Raw genomic sequence first — 23732 nt, 5'->3', positions numbered from 1 at the left:
ATATTTTATATCTTTTCATTTATAATATATATTTTCATGACTGTGAATTCACCATTTTATATATTTATATAAAAATTCAAAATTCAAATTTATTATTAACGTCACGTTTCATAATATTATTACATTATTCTTCACAACGATGATTTACTACCAATGAAAATTATATTATATCGAAATAATTATATTATATTTTAAATTATATTACATCGAAAAAATTATATTATATATTTATATAAAAATTCAAAATTCAAATTTATAATTAACGTCACGTTTCATAATATTATTACATTATTCTTCACAACGATGATTTACTACCAATGAAAATTATATTATATCGAAATAATTATATTATATTTTAAATTATATTACATCGAAAAAATTATATTATATTTTATTGTTTTTAAAAGGATGAATTTTAAATTTTAATATAATAATACTATTTATTTAATTATATATAATATAATTGTTATATTTATTTGATTTAAAATTAATTAAATATTTTATTTTATTTTTTTAATTAAAAAATAAATATAATATGGGTTGTATTTAAGTTATAATTTGAAATATTATACAAAGAAATAATAGTAAGTTAAAACATTTTCATTAAATTTTTTTTATGCTTTATTCTAATCTAATCTAATTAGAACAATGCAAAAATAGACACCATCACAAAAATAGAGACTAGCAAAACCAAAAAGCAACTGGTATATGACATATCAAGGGGATGAACTAGTGCATGACTAGCGCCGGGCCCGTGGGCTTCATGAACGTGGGAATCAACGTGAGCAAGCCTCGCTTCGATCTCATCCAACAACTCATTAGTGCAGTGTTGACTTCTGCGCATAGAGATAAGCCTGTCCACAATATCCCCCTCATTGAAGTGGATGTCATTGATGTACGTTATCGTCTCATTTTTGTCATCATAACTTTGATGACACATGACCTCTAGGCTAGCCGAGATGTTGTGGAGCTGCTCTTCTATGGAGGCCAACAACAACAACTACTCCACCCAACCCTGAGACTCAGAACAAACATGTGCCACTTCTCTTTTCATGCTCATGACCCCCTCCACATCATTGTCCATTTCCTTCGCGCGAACAACCCACTCCCTGAGTTGGCCCCTTGGCCCAACTCCAAGCCTAGCATGCCCTCGTTAGCGAAGCATACCGTTTCAGCGAAAAAGGTACCAGATCTTCAGAATGGAGGAAGCGCCCGCCACACCTCCACTTTTGACTATTCTGGTCAGCTTGAGAGAGTGCACTCACCTCGTGCCCACAATAGCCACAAGCACTATCAACACGCTAGCTATGACTCAAATTGCTACAAGCACTATCAACACGCTAGCTATGACTCAAATTGCTAGCAACCCTCGAAACATAGTCCTTGATAGTGCCTCCTATAAAAGAGGGCCACATAGTTCCACCTCTCCAGACCCCAAAACCAAAATTTGGGTTAAAGCTACACCCTCCCAATAAATAAGCAAGACTAAGACCACCAGAAGATAATTGGCAATTAAGACCGAAGGAGGAACTTCCACTTACCAAAATTCTAGCAATGGCTTGAGAATTATAACAAGGTGTGAGAAATTTCGCTTAGGTTTACACTGCAAATGTTATGTTTTGTGTTGCAAGCCTACTCTGCAAGCAACACCAACTCCTCTCTCCTGGATCCCACACCATCCTGTAAGTCACCAAAAGACATGCACAAGTAACAAGCCTATACACACTCACACTAGTTAAAACTGCTCACCTTACCTCCCATAAAAAAACCAAATAATGCTTAATAAGTTGGCCAACTTGACTACATAAGAAACCAAAGCATTCTCGATATTTCTAATTGACCTTAATCGACCTCTGCCACTTGGCTTCGCCATCACGTCTAATAGCATGTGTCATACTTAATCATTCTGCCTCTGTAATGACCCCAGGCTATGTAAATGTGAAAGTTTACTGTGGTAAAAGACAGTAATACAGTTGTTGTTATGTTTTTTAAACAAAACTGTGACAAACTATTTTTTATTAAGTAATTTAAATATTTCTTGAAATGTTGGTAGCCTCTAAGAGGCAGATCTTAAAGAAAGAGATCAGTTATGATAACTGATGGAAACTACCCTCCAAAACAGGAAAAGTCTTGACTGAAGGGAGGAAGTTTTGTGCTGTGGGGACAGAGAGAAGAGACTTTTTTCCAAGAAGAGGAAAAAGGGGAAGAGAAAGAAAAGGGGTTAAGTCTGGTTAGGACCAGATAACCAGGCACAGAGAGTGCACAAATCTTGTTGAGGGCTTGAGGCCTGCAGGATGGCTCGGGGGGAGAATTCCGTCTGAGGGATGGATCTCATGGCTGGGTGGACGAGCAGAATTAAAGCTCAGGTGACTTGTTTTGTTTGAAAACCATTCCTGACACTGGCGAACCAGGTACGGTTCCAAACTGTGAAGTCCCTGATTGAAAATAAATATGCATTGAATTTACAGTAGTCAAACAGGAAACATGTCTTTAATTTTCCTAGACACTGTCACAATGTTAGCATAAATGTACAGATGTAATCTTTAAATTAAGGAACAGACTGTCAAATAATAGACAGGGTCGGGGCTAGTACCCCGGTAAATAAAGCTACACAGAGATATTAATCAAGACTGAATACTGGTACGGGGAAGCATTAACTAAGGTCTGGTTATTGTGTAACGGACTTGACCCAACCTCATTAGCGAGGCCAATACACTGTTTGATAAATGAATAGTTAACAGTGAATCAAACAGTATTGAATACTATGACAGTTAAACGAACAAATACTGTGAAATGACAATGGAACGAGAGATTAAAACCTCCGAATCTGAATAGAGGAGCACCGACTGTAGTCGGATGCTACCCCGTCGACGGAGGAACGGTGAAACAGTTGTTTAGCATAAATAATAAATAACCTGTGCATAAACCGATAAGTTACTCTAGACAGACAGAATTATTGGTAAACTGTATAAACAGAGAATGGAAATCATAAGGCATTTCATTAACCTATGTCACCAAGTCGCAGTACTTGCGGACATGATAATAAAGAACCCTGTGCATTTAGAGTTATAAATGGAACACAGTGAGCATATGTATATAAGAAGCCCTGTGCATCTACAGCGGTAAATGGAGTACAGAAAGTAAATGTATATAAGAAACCCTGTGCATTTAGAGCGATAAATGGGAAACAGTGAGTATACATAAATAAGACATTCTGTGCATGCAACTTCGATGAGAAGATATTCATATTAATACAAGGGAACCTGTGCTATAACAGTAAGGAGAAACAGCAAGCATGCATATAGTGCAACCTTTTCCATAGAGAGAAGAGCCAGCTTAACATTGCTTTACAGCCACCGAATACACGCTGTATAGAATAGCAATACGAAGAGCATATAGAAAACACAGAGCGTGTAACCGAAACTATCATCATAACTTGACAATATATAGACGAAAGCCGTTATGAAAACAAGTAGAACCAGCAACAAAATATAAACCCCATGCTCTGTTTCAAAAATGTCGAAAAGTCAAATCAGAATCATATAAGTTACAGGCGTAAATACCCTGAGGGTTAGACAGGTTCTATACCCTGTTTACAATTACAAATAGCACCGAACGGTGAAGCCTTGAAAAGAAATTAACAGAGCATATTTGATAAGGAAAAAAAAAAAAACCAAAACACTCATGCCCAGATCTGTGCGTGAAGACCAGATCCGCAATCCATATGTATAAGAACAAGTGTATCAAGCTTGCCGCAAGGGCAGCATTGTGAATCAAACGGAAAACGTATACATGTATAAAAGAACCCAGGATTTCGCTGTGAGCAACAAATTAACCAGCAAAAACACTGTCATGACCAGTCTACACAACGAAGGCAAACTGTAAGGGTTCTCTACAGAGAATACCCAGCGATTGAAGCGAGAAAACCCGCGTTGGGGGCAGTGGTCTGCACCAAACCACAAAACTATAGTTTATGACCTGTAATCTACTAACTCTACTATGCAAACAGAGTATCAATTGCCGATAACATACCTGTGTCTACCGGAGGGTTGCACCGCTGTGTGTAGCCACCCTGGTTCCATCCGAAGGGTAGAAAGTCCCAGCTGCACATCATGGCAAGGAAAGGAAATAAGACCGTAAGAAATCGTCCATGGTAGCCAGAACAGTTAAATCATATAGTAAAACTGATAACCAATGGCCAGTACCTGTGAGGGTTTGAGGACGGACGGTTCGTAGCCTCTGGAGCATTTGCAGAACGAAGAGTTAGTGTTGGTGAATTCGAGCCGGAGATGGAGCATTGAACCGGGTCCGGAAAGACCGCAAGCGTAAATGAGCTCTGAGACTGTGTGGAGGCGTTTAAGTATCGCATGGAACCCTTGAATGATTCTCGACCCTTCGATCACTGGGCGAGATCCAAACCGTCGAAGCAAGGCGGGAACATAGAGCGGAAAGACCGAGATCTCAGTATCCAAGGTGTCACATGGCCAGAGGAGCCAGGCCATGCCACCTGCCCCGGAAAGGACTGTTGTCAATACGGCTAGGTTGAGGTGGCACCTGCAGAGGCTGCGGCAGGACCACCAAAACCCGCGCCATATTAAATTTCACCGCTGTCGGGTAGGTTAACAGCTAGGCTATCCCGTGAGGGTAAGGCTTACACCAAAACCCATTCAACAGCACGTTATAATGCCACGTAGCCATACATATAAACAAAGCATATAACAGAGTAGCATAAGTTAATGAATGACCTGTGAAATACTTTGTATAAGGATGTGTATGTGAATATCCGATAAGAAATGAATGTGCATACATACTTCCAGGTGTATCATATAGTGTGTAGTCGGACTATATGAAAGGCATACATTAAATTTTTTTTTTTATTACATGTGTATGTGGAATTAGGTGTGACAGCCTCTAAGGGGTGAGGTCTCCTACCGCCTCACCCACCCCATCAAAGTATAAAAAAACATAATTAATAATTATTAACATTTCGTATAGTGATGTGTGGTTTGACGGTAAGTCACATGGGCGAAGCCCAGATAGACCGAAGTTCAAATCTCATTGAGTACAATGACCTGCTGTGGTGATTCCCCTTTCCCGTGAGTCTCCTCTTGCTAAAATCATAGGAACTTAGTATACCCGACTCGCAGGTGGTTGGTTATGCAGGAACTTAGTATACCCGACTTGCAGGTGGTTGGTTATGCAGGAACTTAGTATACCCGACTTGCAGGTGGTTGCTTATGCTCTTGGTGTGGTCTCCCATAGATTAGGCCTGGTAGTTACCGATTCACCATGTGGTTAACAAAAAAAAAAAATTTATTAACATTTCAATTTATTTACTTTTATTTTAAATTTTTTAAATATTGAATAGTTATTTTGATTAGAATTGTTTTTGGTGCGATTTTTTGGATTTTACGATTTCGATGGTTTGATCCTGGGTCTCCCATAGATTAGCCCTGGCAGTTACGGATTCACCATGTGGTTAAAAAAAAAAAAAAATTATTAACATTTCAATTTATTTACTTTTATTTTAAATTTTTTAAATTTTATAAATATTGAATCATAGGAACTTAGTATACCCGACTTGCAGATGGTTGGTTATGCTCTTGGTGTGGTCTCCCATAGATTAGGCCTGGAAGTTACCGATTCACTATGTGGTTAACAAAAAAAAAAATTATTAACATTTCAATTTATTTACTTTTATTTTAAATTTTTTAAATTTTATAAATATTGAATAGTTATTTTGATTAGAATTGTTTTTGGTGCGATTTTTTGGATTTTACGATTTTGATGGTTTGATCTTGGGTCTCCTATAGATTAGCCCTGCAGATTCACCATGTGGTTTTGAATAGTTATTTTGACGGTTTGGATGGAAAAATTTTAGGTAAAATTTTGATTTGTGTTATTTAAACTAGTTTTTTCACTGTATGGTTTACCCATCAAGCTTGTGATTTCAATAAATTCCTACTAGATTTTAGAAAAAATTGACCAAAAAAACCACCTTAAAAACTTCTAATAAATCACATTAAAAACAACTCCATTTTTATTGACATAATTTAATTTATAAATGTAATAGCATTTTTCACCTAATTTTAACTCTATAATTTTAACGTCCTTCACATTAAAAATATATACTAATTTTAATTAAAAGTAATTAGGAAAAAAATCTTTAAAAAGGTCATTTATGCTCATGGATTGTCAGCGATTTTATCGGTCGAGATTATTATAGAAGTGAACACGAGTCATTACGAAGAAGGCTGTCGTTTGTCTCTGAGTGCTGTCTAACTTTTTGCCCTGTCCACATGTTTTTCGGTTTCGAATAGTGGCATTAAGCGTAAAATTTGATAATTACGTTTTCCATGGCCTTAATGTGAAATCTGAAGTACTAATTTTTTTTTAGTAAATATTTCTATTAATTTCTTTTGCATTATTATATTCAGATAGATTTTGAAATTTAAACTATTTAAATAATATAATAATAAAATACTTTTTAACATTAACTATTTAAATTTTTATGATGATATTGTAGGGTTGATGTAATGACCCCAAAAGATGTAATGTGGAATTTTACTATGGTAAAAGATAGTGTGGTAGTTGTTTTATTTATAAAAAAAACACAAAACTCTGATATATTATTGGTATTGAGAAATTTAAATATTTTGCTTGAAATGCTGGCAGCCTCTAAAAGGAGGATTTCAAAGAAAGAAGTCAGTTGCAATAACTGATTAAAAACTACCCTCCCAAACAGGAAAAGTCCTGGAGGTGGGGAGGAAGTTCTGTGCTGTAGGGACAGACAGAAGGAATCTCTTTCCAGGAGGAGAAAGAGGGATAAACACAAGAAAAACGGGTTAAGTCTGGTAAGGACCAGATAACCAAGCACCAGGGGTGCGCATATCTTGTTGAGGGCTGAAGGCCTGCAAGATGGCTCGGGGGGAGAATCCACTCTGATAGATGGATCTCATGGTTGGGAGGTAGAGCAGAATCGAAAAGCAGGTGAATGCTAAAGTACCTATTCATGACTCTGGCGAACCAGGTATGGTTTCATACTGCAGAGTCTTTAATGAATTCTGAATGATGAATATTCTGTGAACTTATAGTAACCCAATGATAACTGTGTTTCATTCCCGTAGTGTAACATCCCTTGTGAAAAGTTAATGTTAGTAAATAGTGAAAGTAATTATTGAACAAAGACTTTATTTGAAAATATGTATAATCCTGTTATTAATTTTATGTTAATGAAAGACAATTGTGTTGGTACTATTTGAACTGAGTTATGAAGGTAGTTGAGACCCCAGAGGAAAAGAGGAAAAAGGGAAAAATGCCAAGTCTGGTTAGGATCAGATGGCAGAGAAGAAAGAAAATATTCATGCTATGTCTGGTTAGGATCAGATGGCATAAGGGGAAAGAATTTTCCTGTGTACGCTATGTCTGGTTAGGATCAGATAGCGTTTACTGGCGAGGCCAGTGTAATTGCGGTCGAGTAGGACCTGCAAGTGCTTGGGGGTGGAAGGACAAAGAGGAAATTCTTCCTACGGACGGGTGGATTGGCAAGCATTACAAGTAGGTTTGCAGAGAAGCAAGTATGGCTTATAATGCATACATCTACTGAAGTATTTATGTTATTATTCTGTATTGAGAAAAACCTCTGACTGCTCTCTTTTAACGGAAAGGAAGAAAGAATACTGGTATCTGTGGTTTAGACAGAATTTAAATAACTGTTCTTTTCTTAAGAGGAAACGAGAAAGAAAATTAACTTCTGTGATTTAGACAGAGACTGAAATTAACTGTTCTTTTGTTAATAGAAAAGAGAAAAACACTAGCTTTTGGATTATAAACAGAGAATGAAATAACAGGCATACGATAAGGGAAAGTATGAAAATTCCATACGAAAGAACTTGCAACCATTCTCGAAATAAGAATCTAAACCGAATCAATAGCTTAATCATTTAACGACAGCACATAATCAACAATAAAGATCGCTGTGATAAACTCTAGATATGTATTCAAGAACAGAATCTAGAAATCTTTTATACAGAGAATCGAAAACATAAATATCTATATGTCCATTGCTGAAGCCTGTAGCCTACATGTAACATCAAAACATATATATATATTGCCGTCGAACCGGTGTTTCCTTCAACCAGCTGGGCCGTAACACGAAATATACATAATATAAAACAGAGTTGTTATACGTAGAACCCCTGGCCCAATAGCCGTGAGGAAAACCTCAAAGAGGGTTAACAAAAACCAGATTCCATCATAACAGTTTTATATTACCGTATACAGGCTATGCGGAAGCTGAATAAAAGAATATACATTCGCTATTTATAACATAAACAATAAGAATGGACGCCGAGGGCAGAGCAATGGTAACCAGGGTTACATGCTCCCTCTGTCAGTTCTAGCCGGCAAAACCCCGATTGGTAAACCATTCTAGCCGGAGCTTATGCTCAGCTAATGAGGTATCCAAGTCGGAATCGAATGGCAACATATTACTCATCTAAACTGAGGTAAAAACAAAAGTATTCGGTAAAAGATATGGGTTTATATTAAAACACCGAACAGTAACTTGCAACAGTTCATTGGAAGCAAACGACCAGACAGCCGTGATACCATTCTATATATTAACAACATTAAATAAGATCAACCCTTTCAGGCAGAGACCGAGTTCAAGAAAATAATCATAGTCTGCGCTCCAAAAAGAGTACCAGTACACAGTCTGAGACGGTAAATTGCATATGATAATAAGTCACGGTGATACAATCAAACTAATGGAGACGGGTCTCGTAACAAAGGAGTTCGAATAACAAAGACTAAAAACTAAATGCCTTCAGGAAGACCCTGAGCTTGTGCAGGGGACAGACCCGAGATTCATTGCCCAGTACCCCTGCCAAGTGAATGAACGAAACTCAGACTTTGTCTACACAAAAACCCTGTATGCATTGCTGAGAGAAGTGTTCGAGGCTTACCTGTCGATGGGCGAGGCAGCTGAATGAGGAACCCTTGTTCCTTATGGTGAAACGATTCACCACCTGCACAAAACCTTAGCCCTGTTAGCAACATGAAAACCCTGGCGTAAATCCATAAAAAGAAACCAGAGCAGAGAAATGAAAAAACATTAACACTCACCCTAGCTGCACTTGGTGTCATGTAAACCTGAGTGCCGTTAACTTCAAGCAGTGATGAGGCCGAGTCGAATGGCAGGAGCTGCATGTCAGAGGCTAAAGGTCGGTGCAGTGGAATGCAAAAGAATTATCAACAGAGTCAAGCTACAAAGCTGCGGCAAGGCGGAGAAAGTGAAATGAGAATTAAGGTTACCCGAAAGTGTAAAACAGATATATAAATCGCTCCAGGTCATTACCGGTTCGTGGCATGGTTTAAACCCTCGATCTGCAGGAAACGTTGACAGCCGTTCGATTGCCGGTATCCTTTGGAGAGTTTCGGCGCGAAAAATGACAAGGCTGAGGAGTCAGGGCCGTAGACCTTATTGTGCAGGGCGCACATGGCAGCTTGCCATCTGCCCTTCATCTCTCCAAATGGACGACGGAAACGCCTACACCTGGATCGAGGTTATGAACGCCGGACAGACTATCAACCCCGATCTCTCGGGATATGTAAATCTGAGTGGTATAGTTGTGCTCATAAATATGCTATTAACACTGTCAGTGCCACTATACAACTAACGGGTTCCCGGGCTAACACTATCAATACCATTACGATGTTATAGGTATACGTAAACAGTCAACGCATATTCCATAAGCTCTCGTTTGGTGTATAAAGCCTTCACTTCCATATGACTGTTGTGTAACTTAGATTTTGTATCATTAAAGCCGTGATTATGTTTAAGGTAATAATGCTTATGTGATTATGAATGTAATAACCATATGTAGAAGAGTTATTATTGCTGTATTATAACAAAAAAAAAATTATTTGTTGGAAGCGTGACAAATTGGTATCAGAGCCCAAGGTTTACAACTCTGTGACCTTTGGGAAAAATTTTAAAATTACAGTAACATGAATATAAATAGTATCATGATAAAAGTTCAGAAGTACGCCAAAGATAAATTAAATCTGTTTAATAAGTTATTCTGAAGCAGGTAGTAGCAGAATGAGAAGAGCAAACAGTGCTCCTTATGGAAATCTGGAACCACCAGATAACATGGAACAACCTCAGGGAAATCCTGAGCTTTGGGTACAACTGGGAGCAGCAGGCCGCAATACTGACTCGACGCTATTGAGGACATTGCAGGAGTTAAAGGACGAAATGGCCCGACTGCGTGAGGATAACGCAAGATTGAATGTTGAACAGGAGAGGATCCTGAAAAGCTTATCTGATAGGCAACATCAACAGCAGTCACATCCGAGACCTGAACAACCAAGAATAACAGATGAACAGAGCTATCATACTGAACCAGAAGAAATAGAGGACAGGGCAGAGACACGAGGAGAGAAGTCTGTCAATGCTTCTGAAATTCAAACCCCAAAAAGACCCCGGATGGAGCTACAAGGGGAGTTTCGGAAAATTAAACCACCTCATTTCGACGGGGAATCAGAGGAAGCTGCAGAGGCATGGCTAATCAATATGAATAAGTATTTTCAAGTGTATGAATATGATCATCATCTTAAGGCAAGGCTGGCTATATTCCAGCTGCAGGCCAAAGCCACGCTATGGTGGGAGGAGGTCAAAATGGTGCGGGGAGTGAGTGAACAAGATGTGACATGGGAAATGTTTCAAAGATATTTCAAGGAGAAGTATTTGACAGAACGCTTTTATGATGAAAAAGCGCGAGAATTTCACGATCTGCGGCTTGGACAGCAGACCATTGATGAGTTCGTAACTAAGTTCACATCCCTGCTTCGTTACGTACCCTATATTCGTGAAGAGAAGGCTAAGGTACAAAGATTCGTTAGTAGTCTACCTCTGACAATGCGAGAAAGGATAGAGTTCGATAATCCAAAAACCATGGATGAAGCAATTCGAAAAGCAAGGCTGTGTTATCAGCAGAACAAATCCAAAGGAGAAATTTCTGGAAAGCGTTGGACAGATAAGCGAGGCAGTAAAATGCCTACGGGTAGCAAGGGAGCACGCAACAGTTTTCAGAAAGGATTTTCGAAGGGAGCCAATACTAAAAATCCAGCTAAAACTCAGAGCAGATTCAAGCCTCCTGCAGAATCCAAATACAGTGAACAGCAAGTTAGACTGGACAATGAAGGCTCAGCTCGGCCACCTGTTCAGTGTTGGGGTTGTGGCGGACCCCATTATATTAGAAACTGCCCTCATCGGAAGGACAGCGATCAGCTGTCCCAGATCTATGAAGCTTCAACAGTAGGAGATGTGGCTCGATCTATGCCCAGAATAAATGTAGCACTGGAGGATCGACAAGCCGATTACCAGCCAACAATGATAGAGTTTGAAGGTAAGATCTTTGATCGAACTGTTTCTATTTTAGTAGATCCAGGAGCTACTTTAAGCTATATAAGTCCCAAAGTTGTGGAAAGCTGTGGTTTGCAAACCACTAAGTTTAAAAGCCCTTGGCTAGTACAGCTGGCCACTGGGACCAAAAGACGAGTACTAACTAAAGTCAGCAACTGTCCATTAAGGTTAGATGGCCAAACAATAACAACTGAATTAGACTCCCTCTTGGTTCCTATGACGTGCTGATAGGAATGGACTGGTTGGAACGACGGTGGTCTGTAATTAATTGTAAAACAAAAACAGTCTCTTACCGAGATGAGCTGGGTGTGGGAAAAGAGATTCAAGGCATCCAGAAACCAGTGCAGATTCGGCCAATCACAGCCTCACAGCTGGTTAAGTGTATCCGGAATAAGTGCCAGATTTATGCAGTACAAGTGGGGTTTGCAGATTCTGTGGATAAGGTTGCAACTGTTAAAGATATACCAATAGTGCAAGATTTTGCAGATGTATTTCCTGAAGAAATTCCAGGGCTGCCACCCAAAAGGGATTTGGACTTCACCATTGAGCTGATACCCGGAGCAGCCCCAGTGTCCCGAGCACCCTATCGGATGAGTGTGCCGGAGTTAACTGAGTTAAAGATGCAACTGCAAGAGTTGCTGGAAAAGAAATACATCCGCCCCAGTGTCTCTCCTTGGGGAGCTCCTGTGCTATTTGTGAGGAAAAAGGATGGGACCCTGCGAATGTGCATAGACTATAGACAGCTGAATAAACTGACAGTTAAAAACAAATATCCACTACCCCGCATTGACAAGCTGTTTGATCAGGTGAAGGGGGCGACCATCTTCTCAAAGATCGATTTAAGATCAGGTTACCATCAAATCAGAATCAAAGATGAGGACATAGCCAAGACAGCTTTTCGTACTCGTTACGGACATTACGAGTTTGTGGTACTGCCTTTTGGATTAACTAATGCACCTGCAACATTCATGTGTTTGATGAATAGTGTATTTCATCAATACTTGGACAAATTTGTATTGATCTTCATTGATGATATACTTATTTACTCCCGGAATAAGAAAGAGCATGAGGAACATTTAAGGATAGTGTTACAGACTTTACGGGAGCATCAGTTATATGGAAAATTCAGCAAATGTGATTTTTATAAAGAACAGATCTAGTATTTGGGTCACATTATTACAAAGGAAGGTATAGCTGTAGATCCCGAAAAGATTAAAACTATAATGGAATGGCCTACACCCAAGGATGTAGCAGATATTCGATCTTTCATGGGGCTGGCTGGATATTACCGGCGGTTTGTAGAAGGTTTTTCTAGAGTTGCCTACCCCATTACCTCCTTGCAAAAGAAGGGAAAAGTGTTTAAATGGACAGCAGACTGTCAACGGAGCTTCGAACAGCTCAAGCATTTACTTACCACAGCACCTGTGTTGTGTGTGGCAGATCCCGAAAAGGAGTATGTAGTTTGTACAGATGCCAGTAAGGAGGGCGTGGGTGGAGTGCTAATGCAGGAAGGTAAAGTGATTGCCTATGAATCCAGGAAGTTGAAAGAGCATGAGCAGAAATATTCTGCCTGTGATCTGGAATTAACCACTGTGATCCATGCTTTGAAGATGTGGCGCCATTATTTAGTAGGGAAGAAATTTTTGCTAATGACGGATCACCACAGCTTGACTAGTTACTTTAGTCAACCCACTCTAAACGCAAGAAAAGCAAGATGGGTGGACTTTTTGGGAAATTTCGATTTCGAAATTAAACACCTAAAGGGGAAGGAGAACAGAGTGGCTGATGCACTAAGCCAAAAAGTGCATTGCATTTATGAGATTGGTATCAGTCAAGGATGGTCCACTCTTGACAAAGAAATTGAGGAGGCTGCGGCGCAAGATCAGATATATTTGCAAAAGAAGCATTTAGTGCAGAATTCAGATACCCGTTCCATACAACAAGGTTACACCTTGAATACAGCCGACATTTTGTGCTATCAGAAGAAGATTTATATACCCAATCAGAGCAGTATTAAAGAAAAGATTCTGGATGAAAATCATAGAAGTCCTTATGCAGGACATCCTTGTTACCAGAAATTAATCACCTCACTAAGGAAGGAGTATTACTGGCCAGGCATGAAGAAGGATGTTGTGGAATACCTGGCGCGCTGTTTGGAGTGTCAACAGGTGAAGGCTGAACATCAGCATCCTGCAGGACTACTACAGCCAATACCCATACCAGAATGGAAATGGGAGACCATAACCATGGATTTTATTACCGGTTTGCCGAGATCCAAAAAGAATAATGATTCTATAATGGTGGTAGTGGATAAACTCAACAAGTCAGCTCACTTTATACCGGTTCAATCCACTTATCGTGCAGCTCAAATCGCAAACATTTTTATGCAAAATATATTTAAACTTCATGGGCTGCCGAAAGTAATAATATCTGATCGTGATGTTAAATTTACCTCAGCTTTTTGGAGGACCTTATTTGAAGGTCTAGGAACACAATTGAGCTTCAGCACCGCATATCATCCGCAAACTGACGGACAGACTGAGCGAGTGAATCAAGTGTTGGAGGACATGCTGCGGTCTTATGTGATGCAGCAACCTACGCGATGGGAGGAGTATCTACATCTAGTGGAATTCGCCTATAACAATGGCTATCACTCATCCTTGAAGATGAGCCCATTCGAAGTACTCTACGGCCGGAAATGTCGCACACCCTCCAGTTGGGGTGGACCGGAGGACAAATTCTTGCTGGGTCCTGAGATGTTGGAAGAGATGGAGGTCATGGTGAAAAAAGTTCGAGCTAATCTAAAGATGGCACAGGACAGGCAGAAGAATTTTGCAGATCGGAAGAGAACATTTAAAGAGTACCAAGTGGGTGAACATGTGTACATCAGAATTCGAGCTAGGAAAAGTACCCTCCAATGGAATGCCTGTGCCAAATTGGCACTGCGTTTTTGTGGACCATTCCAAATTCTGGCACGAGTAGGGCTGGTAGCTTACCAGCTCGCCCTACCCAGCCATATTCGGGTCCATAATGTCTTCCATGTATCAGTTTTAAAGAGATATGTGTATGGCCCTAGGCATATAATAAGTTGGCAGGACATTCAGGTAAGGGAAGACTGTTATATAATGTAAACTGAAATAGAATACTAGTAAGCAGCTGATTTAATTGTTATGTGTTTCAGGTGGAACCGGAAGGAGAGTTCCGGGTCGAACCAGTGAACATATTAGATCGGAGAAGAGTCGAGCTGCGGAAAAGAGTCATCAGCCAGGTTAAAGTGCAGTGGCAGCACTTTGGGCCTGAAGAGGCCACCTGGGAAGATGAACAAATGATGAGGGATACTTATCCCAGACTGTTTTTGGATGAACAGCAACATCGGGACGATGTTGACTTTCAGGAGGGGGAGATGTAACATCCCTTGTGAAAAGTTAATGTTAGTAAATAGTGAAAGCAATTATTGAACAAAGACTTTATTTGAAAATATGTATAATCCTGTTATTAATTTTATGTTAATGAAAGACAATTGTGTTGGTACTATTTGAACTGAGTTATGATTAATCATGGTTAGTAACTGAGGAATCAGTTACATTGGAACCCTAACTACCTTGAGGTAGTTGAGACCCCAGAGGAAAAAGGGGGAAAAATGCCAAGTCTGGTTAGGATCAGATGGCAGAGAAGAAAGAAAATATTCATGCTATGTCTGGTTAGGATCAGATGGCATAAGGGGAAAGAATTTTCCTGTGTACGCTATGTCTGGTTAGGATCAGATAGCATTTACTAGCGAGGCCAGTGTAATTGCGGTCGAGTAGGACCTGCAAGTGCTTGGGGGTGGAAGGACAAAGAGGAAATTCTTCCTACGGACAGGTGGATTGGCAAGCATTACAAGTAGGTTTGCAGAGAAGCAGGTATGGCTTATAATGCATACATCTACTGAAGTATTTCTGTTATTATTCTGTATTGAGAAAAACCTCTGACTGCTCTCTTTTAACGGAAAGGAAGAAAGAATACTGGTATCTGTGGTTTAGACAGAATTTAAATAACTGTTCTTTTCTTAAGAGGAAACGAGAAAGAAAATTAACTTCTGTGATTTAGACAGAGACTGAAATTAACTGTTCTTTTGTTAATAGAAAAGAGAAAAACACTAGCTTTTGTATTATAAACAGAGAATGAAATAACAGGCATACGATAAGGGAAAGTATGAAAATTCCATACGAAAGAACTTGCAACCATTCTCGAAATAAGAATCTAAACCGAATCAATAGCTTAATCATTTAACGACAGCAGATAATCAACAATAAAGATCGCTGTGATAAACCCTAGATATGTATTCAAGAACAGAATCTAGAAATCTTTTATACAGAGAATCGAAAACATAAATATCTATATGTCCATTGCTGAAGCCTGTAGCCTACATGTAACATCAAAACATATATATATATATTGCCGTCGAACCGGTGTTTCCTTCAACCAGCTGGGCCGTAACACGAAATATACATAATATAAAACAGAGTTGTTATACGTAGAACCCCTGGCCCAATAGCCGTGAGGAAAACCTCAAAGAGGGTTAACAAAAAACAGATTCCATCATAACAGTTTTATATTACCGTATACAGGCAATGCGGAAGCTGAATAAAAGAATATACATTCGCTATTTATAACATAAACAATAAGAATGGACGCCGAGGGCAGAGCAATGGTAACTAGGGTTACATGCTCCCTCTGTCAGTTCTAGCCGGCAAAACCCCGATTGGTAAACCATTCTAGCCGGAGCTTATGCTCAGCTAATGAGGTAACCAAGTCGAAATCGAATGGCAACATATTACTCATCTAAACTGAGGTAAAAACAAAAGTATTCGGTAAAAGATATGGGTTTATATTAAAACACCGAACAGTAACTTGCAACAGTTCATTGGAAGCAAACGACCAGACAGCCGTGATACCATTCTATATATTAACAACATTAAATAAGATCAACCCTTTCAGGCAGAGACCGAGTTCAAGAAAATAATCATAGTCTGCGCTCCAAAAAGAGTACCAGTACACAGTCTAAGACGGTAAATTGCATATGATAATAAGTCACGGTGATACAGTCAAACTAATGGAGACGGGTCTCCTAACAAAGGAGTTCGAATAACAAAGACTAAAAACTAAATGCCTTCAGGAAGACCCTGAGCTTGTGCAGGGGACAGACCCGAGATTCATTGCCCAGTACCCCTGCCAAGTGAATGAATGAAACTCAGACTTTGTCTACACAAAAACCCTGTATGCATTGCTGAGAGAAGTGTTTGAGGATTACCTGTCGATGGGCGAGGCAGCTGAATGAGGAACCCTTGTTCCTTATGGTGAAACGATTCACCACCTGCACAAAACCTTAGCCCTGTTAGCAACATGAAAACCCTGGCGTAAATCCATAAAAAGAAACCAGAGCAGAGAAATGAAAAGACATTAACACTCACCCTAGCTGCACTTGGTGTCATGTAAACCTGAGTGTCGTTAACTTCAAGCAGTGATGAGGCCGAGTCGAATGGCAGGAGCTGCATGTCAGAGGCTAAAGGTCGGTGCAGTGGAATGCAAAAGAATTATCAACAGAGTCAAGCTACAGAGCTGCGGCAAGGCGGAGAAAGTGAAATGAGAATTAAGGTTACCCGGAAGTGTAAAACAGATATATAAATCGCTCCAGGTCATTACCGGTTCGTGGCATGGTTTAAACCCTCGATCTGCAGGAAACGTTGACAGCCGTTCGATTGCCGGTATCCTTTGGAGAGTTTCGGCGCGAAAAATGACAAGGCCGAGGAGTCAGGGCCGTAGACCTTATTGTGCAGGGCGCACATGGCAGCTTGCCATCTGCCCTTCATCTCTCCAAATGGACGACGGAAACGCCTACACCTGGATCGAGGTTATGAACGCCGGACAGACTATCAACCCCGATCTCTCGGGATATGTAAATCTGAGTGGTATAGTTGTGCTCATAAATATGCTATTAACACTGTCAGTGCCACTATACAACTAACGGGTTCCCGGGCTAACACTATCAATACCATTACGATGTTATAGGTATACGTAAACAATCAACACATATTCCATAAGCTCTCGTTTGGTGTATAAAGCCTTCACTTCCATATGACTGTTGTGTAACTTAGATTTTGTATCATTAAAGCCGTGATTATGTTTAAGGTAATAATGCTTATGTGATTATGAATGTAATAACCATATGTAGAAGAGTTATTATTGTTGTATTATAACAAAAAAAAAATTATTTGTTGGAAGCGTGACACGTAGTCACTGTCGTGCTGTTATTATAGTTACACAGGAGTAGTTTAACTAAAAGACAGACTATTAATCTATAATCATATTAAGAAATAACCAGTGAAACAGAGATAGTTCCAAGCAAAGAAAAGCAGTGCATAAGACAAGAAGTCCTGAGTGTTCTAGAATATAACCAACAGTTAATGTAATATGCCGAACAATATCAGAGACATCCTGAGCCTGAAACACGCATGCCGGCTGTAACTCTTGTCTTAAGGCACCGACAGCAAAGAAGATGAACCCCACTTCTAACTATAAGGAAACTGTCGAAATATGAAAGAGCTAACATAATTGTTTCAGCCAAGAAAGCAAAACGCTGTAACCATATGAAATGGGAAGCCATACATTAACCCGAAACGAACAATGTTATCAAATAATAATATTTGAAGCTACAGCAGTAAAGAAATCAGACTCATATAGAATAACAAAGTATAAACGATGCATTAAACAGTGTACACGTTAGGGTTAAAGATTTAGAGAAGGTGCAACCGCTGCTGTGAGCGCGGCCGAGAGGAATTCTACCTCCGGGGTAACCGTATCGAAACAAGAACCGGTGCATGTATCAAGAAAACCCCCAAACAGGGGATATGATCCAACATTTCCAAGGAAAGGAAAGAAGTTTTGTACCATTGCATAAACCGAACCGAACACATTATTAACAGAACTATTCTATAACAAGAATTACCCGGAGATACCAGAACCATTTACTCCGACACTGTAACCATTATAAGTAAACATGAAGAACTCCGCCGTCGCAGAAACAGATAGCTTATCCATAGCTGGAAATGGACTATTGGTAAGCAAGGGAAACGATACATCATATTAACATTGTTCGGAACGCAATGCAAAAACATATTAATAATTGCTAAAAAACGCAAGCAACCCCGGAGAGGGCTCAGACAGAGTAAAATCTTCGAAGGTAAAAATTAGAAGAGAACCCAGAAAGTATAATTTGAAGTATAAATATTTATATATGAAACTGAAACTCTCAAAATATAGACTGGTTTTGCTAACTAGAAGTTGGCGCTACGCGCACAGTTGCCTTAAAATTAAATACAGAGGCACCATTGTCTAAATATGCCGAAAGGGGAAGATATACCAAAATAATTAGTCCACAAACAACTGAGACTGAGTACATGGAGTCCGCCGAGCATTACAATTCATCAGGGTCGGACATGGAATCAAGTCAAAGAAACCATATCAGTAGTGAGGGTCTTCTTAGAAAAAAAAATACCTCCGCAAATCAAGAAAGAAAACAAGAGAGGGAACCAGCATCCGGACCCCGGACTGCAATAACCAAATACGAATGTATTAGGGATGAAGGGGCTGAGAGCTCTCGCATTAGGAGAATACAAAACATGAAGAGCGCCTCTTACCTGTATTTGCTGAGAGAACTGAGGCGCAGGGGTTAGCACCTCGATGTCGTCTGAGGAGCTGGAATGAACCCACCTGCATACACTACCAGTAAGAGAAAACGAATCAGTATGAACTTTTAACTGGTAACAAATTAACTCTGAATGCGAACCACGAAATGGAGACGGATAAGTAATACCTGTGCAAGCTTTGCGATGAACACTCCACGGTCTCCGGAAGGTGAACTGGTTGCGAGGACGACGCTGGTGAAATCGAACCGGTGTCTGAGCACCAGGGTGGAATCGGATAGTCTTCGCGGAACAAATGAGCTTCCGTCTTGCTCCAGCAGGGTTATGTATTGATCCAAAACCCTCAGGCTTTTCCCAGCCCTTCGATTCGAGGGGTGAATCCTGATCGTCGAAGTAGAGCGGGAAACGGGAGCGGAGAAGCCGAGAAAACAGAACCCGAGGTGTCACATGGCCGAGCGAGCAAGCCATGCCACCTGCCATAGCGTGGACCACATCCATTAAGACGACCGATGACTTGGCACCTGCAAGGGCTGCGGCCGGACCACAAACCTCCGTGCCAAATTAATATAAGCCCAAGACTGGGTGGGGATGGTGAGTTAAGTTAAATGAATGTCATACGACTCACCTTAACCAAATCTCAGCGCAATATATATAAACATCAATGCAACACACAAACCAACACACGGTAAGGCGTTGGACAACGTAGCATGCAAATCACAGATTATAAAGTATATGGTGTTGATTATAAAGTATATGGTGTTGGGTAGTGCGACATACAAATTAACATGTAGAACTACGTAAAAGGGAACAATATTTAAGCATAGTAGAGTTACCGTTTATGCCTCTTAATTTTTTTTTTGTTATGTATATGTGAATGAGGGTGTGACAAATTGGTATCAGAGCCCAGTTTCAACACTGTGGCCTCAGAAATGACATGTTCCACTGTGCAGGAAATTACAACATACATAACCATACATATGTATAGAGAGTTAATAAAACAATTAACTACTGTTTCTGTTTATTTTAGGGGTGAGATACAGGAACTCAACAGCTAACAGCTAGCTAGGAAAAGAAGGAAAATGCAAGAAGACGGCAGCGCTCCTCGGGAAAACCCAGAGCTGTGGGTACAGCTGGGCGAGGAAACACGAAGTACAAATCTCGCAATCCTGGAAACCGTTCAGGAGTTGAAAAATGAGATGGCACGTTTACGGGAAGACAACGCGCGCTTGACAATGGAACAAGAGAAAATTCTGAAGAGTTTGTCGGACAGACAGAACCCACCCTTATCTAATCCCAGTACGGAACAACAGAAGATGACGGAAGAGCAAAACTATCAATTCGGACCTGAAAATCCAGAAGGTAAGGAGGATCATTCTGATAATGTACCAGAACAGCAAACTTCCAAACGTCAGAAGATGGAACTGCAGGGAGAGTTTCGAAAAATTAAACCCCCACATTTTGATGGGGAACAGGAAGAAGCAGCTGAAGCTTGGCTAATAAACATGAACAAATATTTCCAGTTGTATGAGTATGATCATAACTTGAAAGCGCGACTGGCTATTTTCCAGCTACAAGGTAAGGCAACCCTGTGGTGGGAGGAAATCAAGATAGTCAAGGGGGTAAGTGAAAGGACTATCACATGGGAAAAGTTCCAGAAATACTTCAAAGAGAGATATCTGACCGAGCGCTTTTACGATGAAAAGGCAAAGGAATTCCATGATTTACGGCTGGGGCAGCAGACTATGGACGAATTCATTAATCGTTTTACTTCTCTGCTACGTTATGTACCCTATATTAAGGAGGAAAAAGCCAAGGTGCAAAGGTTTGTGAGTAGCTTACCTTCATACATAAGAGAGAGGATTGAGTTTGACAATCCCAGGACCATGGACGAGGCTATCCGCAAAGCAAGGATCTGCTACCAGCAGAATAAACAGAAGGGGGATGCCTCAAATAAAAGATGGAATGAAAGAAGGAGTAGTCGGATTGCTGGAAACAGCAAAGGAGGTCGCAGTAATGGGGGTAAGGGAGCTGGTAAAGGATTAAACAGCAGAACTGTAGCAAAAAGTGTGCCCCGAGCAAGGCCAACAGGTGAAACTAGAGTAAGTGAACAGCCTGTTAGGCCAGAAGGTGAAGGGATGACCAGACCTTCAGTTCAATGTTGGGGCTGTGGAGGACCTCACTATGTTAAAAACTGCCCACAGCGAAAGGGTACGGACCAGATATCCCAGATTCACGAAGCATCGACCGTTGGGGATGTGGCACGTAGTGTACCAAGAATTAACGCAGCTTTGGATGATCGCCAAGCGGAATACCAGCCGACTATGGTGGAATTTGAAGGTAAAATCTCAAACTTTTCTATAGCTGTTCTCATTGATCCAGGAGCTACTTTAAGTTATATTAGCCCAAAAATAGTGGAACAGTGTAAATTACAATCCGAAAAATTCCGAAATCCGTGGTTGGTTCAACTAGCTACGGGAGCCAAAAGACGGGTCTTGGCAAAAGTAAATAATTGCTCTTTAACCGTAGCAGGCCAGCCAATAGTTGTGGATCTGAACGTACTACCTTTGGGTTCATATGACATCCTGATTGGGATGGATTGGCTGGAAAAACACTGGTCATTGGTAAATTGCAAGACTAAAACCATTTACTACAAGAATGATCTTGGTGAGCAGCAAGAATTGCAAGGGATCAAGCACCCCGTACGGATCCGACCCATTACAGCGTCCCAACTAGCTAAATGCATTAAAAAGAAATGCCAGATTTATGCTATTCAGGTGGGTTATGCAAATCAGAAGGACAAAACCGCTACGCTGGATAACATTCCAGTGGTGCAAGAATTTGCAGATGTTTTTCCGGAGGAGGTACCGGGATTACCACCTAAAAGAGATGTGGACTTTACCATCGAACTGACCCCGGGGGCAGCACCGGTGTCACGGGCACCATACCGAATGAGCGTACCAGAATTAACAGAATTAAAAATGCAATTGCAGGAGCTGTTAGACAAAAATTACATCCGCCCTAGTGTATCACCATGGGGAGCCCCAGTGCTATTTGTCAAAAAGAAAGATGGAACACTTCGGATGTGTATTGATTATCGTCAGCTGAATAAGCTCACGATCAAAAACAAATATCCTTTGCCCCCGATTGATGAGCTGTTCGATCAAGTGAAGGGGGCAACGGTGTTTTCTAAGATCGATTTGCGGTCTGGTTACCATCAGATCAGAATTAAGGAGGAGGATATCGCTAAGACAGCTTTCAGAACACGGTATGGACATTACGAGTTTGTGGTGCTACCTTTCGGCCTGACCAATGCACCTGCTACCTTTATGTGTTTGATGAACAGTGTGTTTCACAGGTTCTTGGATAAGTTTGTGTTGATATTTATTGACGATATTCTGATTTACTCCCGATCAAGGGAGGAGCATGAGGAACATCTTAGAATAGTGTTACAAACGCTGCGAGAACATCAGTTATATGCTAAGTTTAGTAAGTGTGATTTCTTCCGGGAAGAGATACAATACTTGGGCCATATAATCACCAAGGAGGGGATTGCAGTGGACCCTGAAAAAATAAGGACTATAATGGAATGGCCCATACCAAAGGACGTGGCAGATATTAGGTCCTTTATGGGGCTAGCTGGCTATTATAGAAGGTTCGTGGAAGGCTTTTCAAGGGTAGCATACCCTATCACCTCCTTACAAAAGAAGGGAAGGGTATTTAAATGGACCTCAGAGTGTCAGCGGAGCTTTGAGCAGCTTAAACACTTACTCACCACCGCACCCATTTTGAGCATAGCTGATCCTAATAAGGATTACGTGGTTTGTACTGACGCAAGTAAAGAGGGTGTGGGAGGAGTGTTGATGCAGGAAGGAAAAGTAATTGCATACGAGTCAAGGAAACTAAAGGAGCATGAACAGAAATACTCTGCCTACGACTTGGAGTTGGCAGCCGTTATTCATGCGCTGAAGATGTGGCGACATTACCTTTTGGGAAGGAAGTTTCTATTGTTGACAGACCATCATAGTCTAACAAATTATTTCAGTCAACCCACCTTAAATACGAGGCAAGCTCGTTGGGCAGACTTCCTAAGTGGCTTTGATTTTGAAATTAAACATCTAAAAGGAAAGGAGAACCGGGTGGCTGACGCGTTGAGTCGAAAAGTGCAATGCTTGTGCAAAATTTCGGTCAGTAGATGGCAGAGTACCCTACTCGAAAAGATAAAGATGGCAGCTGATCAGGATGTTGTTTATCAGCGAATTAAACAGCAGGTTCAGCGACTTTCTGATAGGGAAACACCGCAGGGATATGAATTGGATGACGCCGGAATGCTGTACTTTAATAAAAGGCTGTATGTACCTGGTGAAGATAGCCTTAGAAAACTGATTCTGGACGAATTTCACATCAGCCACTACACCGGGCATCCAGGATACCAAAAAATGGTCACTGCACTTCGGAAGGAATACTATTGGCCAAAAATGAAGAAGGATGTAGCTGAATATCTGGCGCGATGCCTGGAATGTCAACAGATTAAGGCAGAGCATTTGCATCCAGCAGGGCTGCTACAACCCTTACCCATTCCGGAATGGAAATGGGAAACTATATCCATGGACTTTATA

The 23732-nt window shown here is 40.5% G+C and overlaps 1 pseudogene across 1 annotated transcript in view; it reads left to right on the top strand.

The window, feature by feature from the left end:
- LOC149229069 (ABC transporter G family member 39-like) overlaps positions 1-23732 on the top strand; it is a 118755-nt pseudogene that overhangs the window by 623 nt on the left and 94400 nt on the right. The gene's annotated exons all lie outside the window — the stretch shown is intronic.

The sequence above is a fragment of the Pinus tabuliformis genome, chromosome J, assembly GCF_031772625.1.
Source record: "Pinus tabuliformis cultivar Carrire ecotype Pingquan chromosome J, CPIR1, whole genome shotgun sequence".
Taxonomy (NCBI): Eukaryota; Viridiplantae; Streptophyta; class Pinopsida; order Pinales; family Pinaceae; genus Pinus; species Pinus tabuliformis.
Note: the sequence above shows the minus strand (reverse complement) of the source record. Positions and strands in the feature narration are given on the sequence as shown.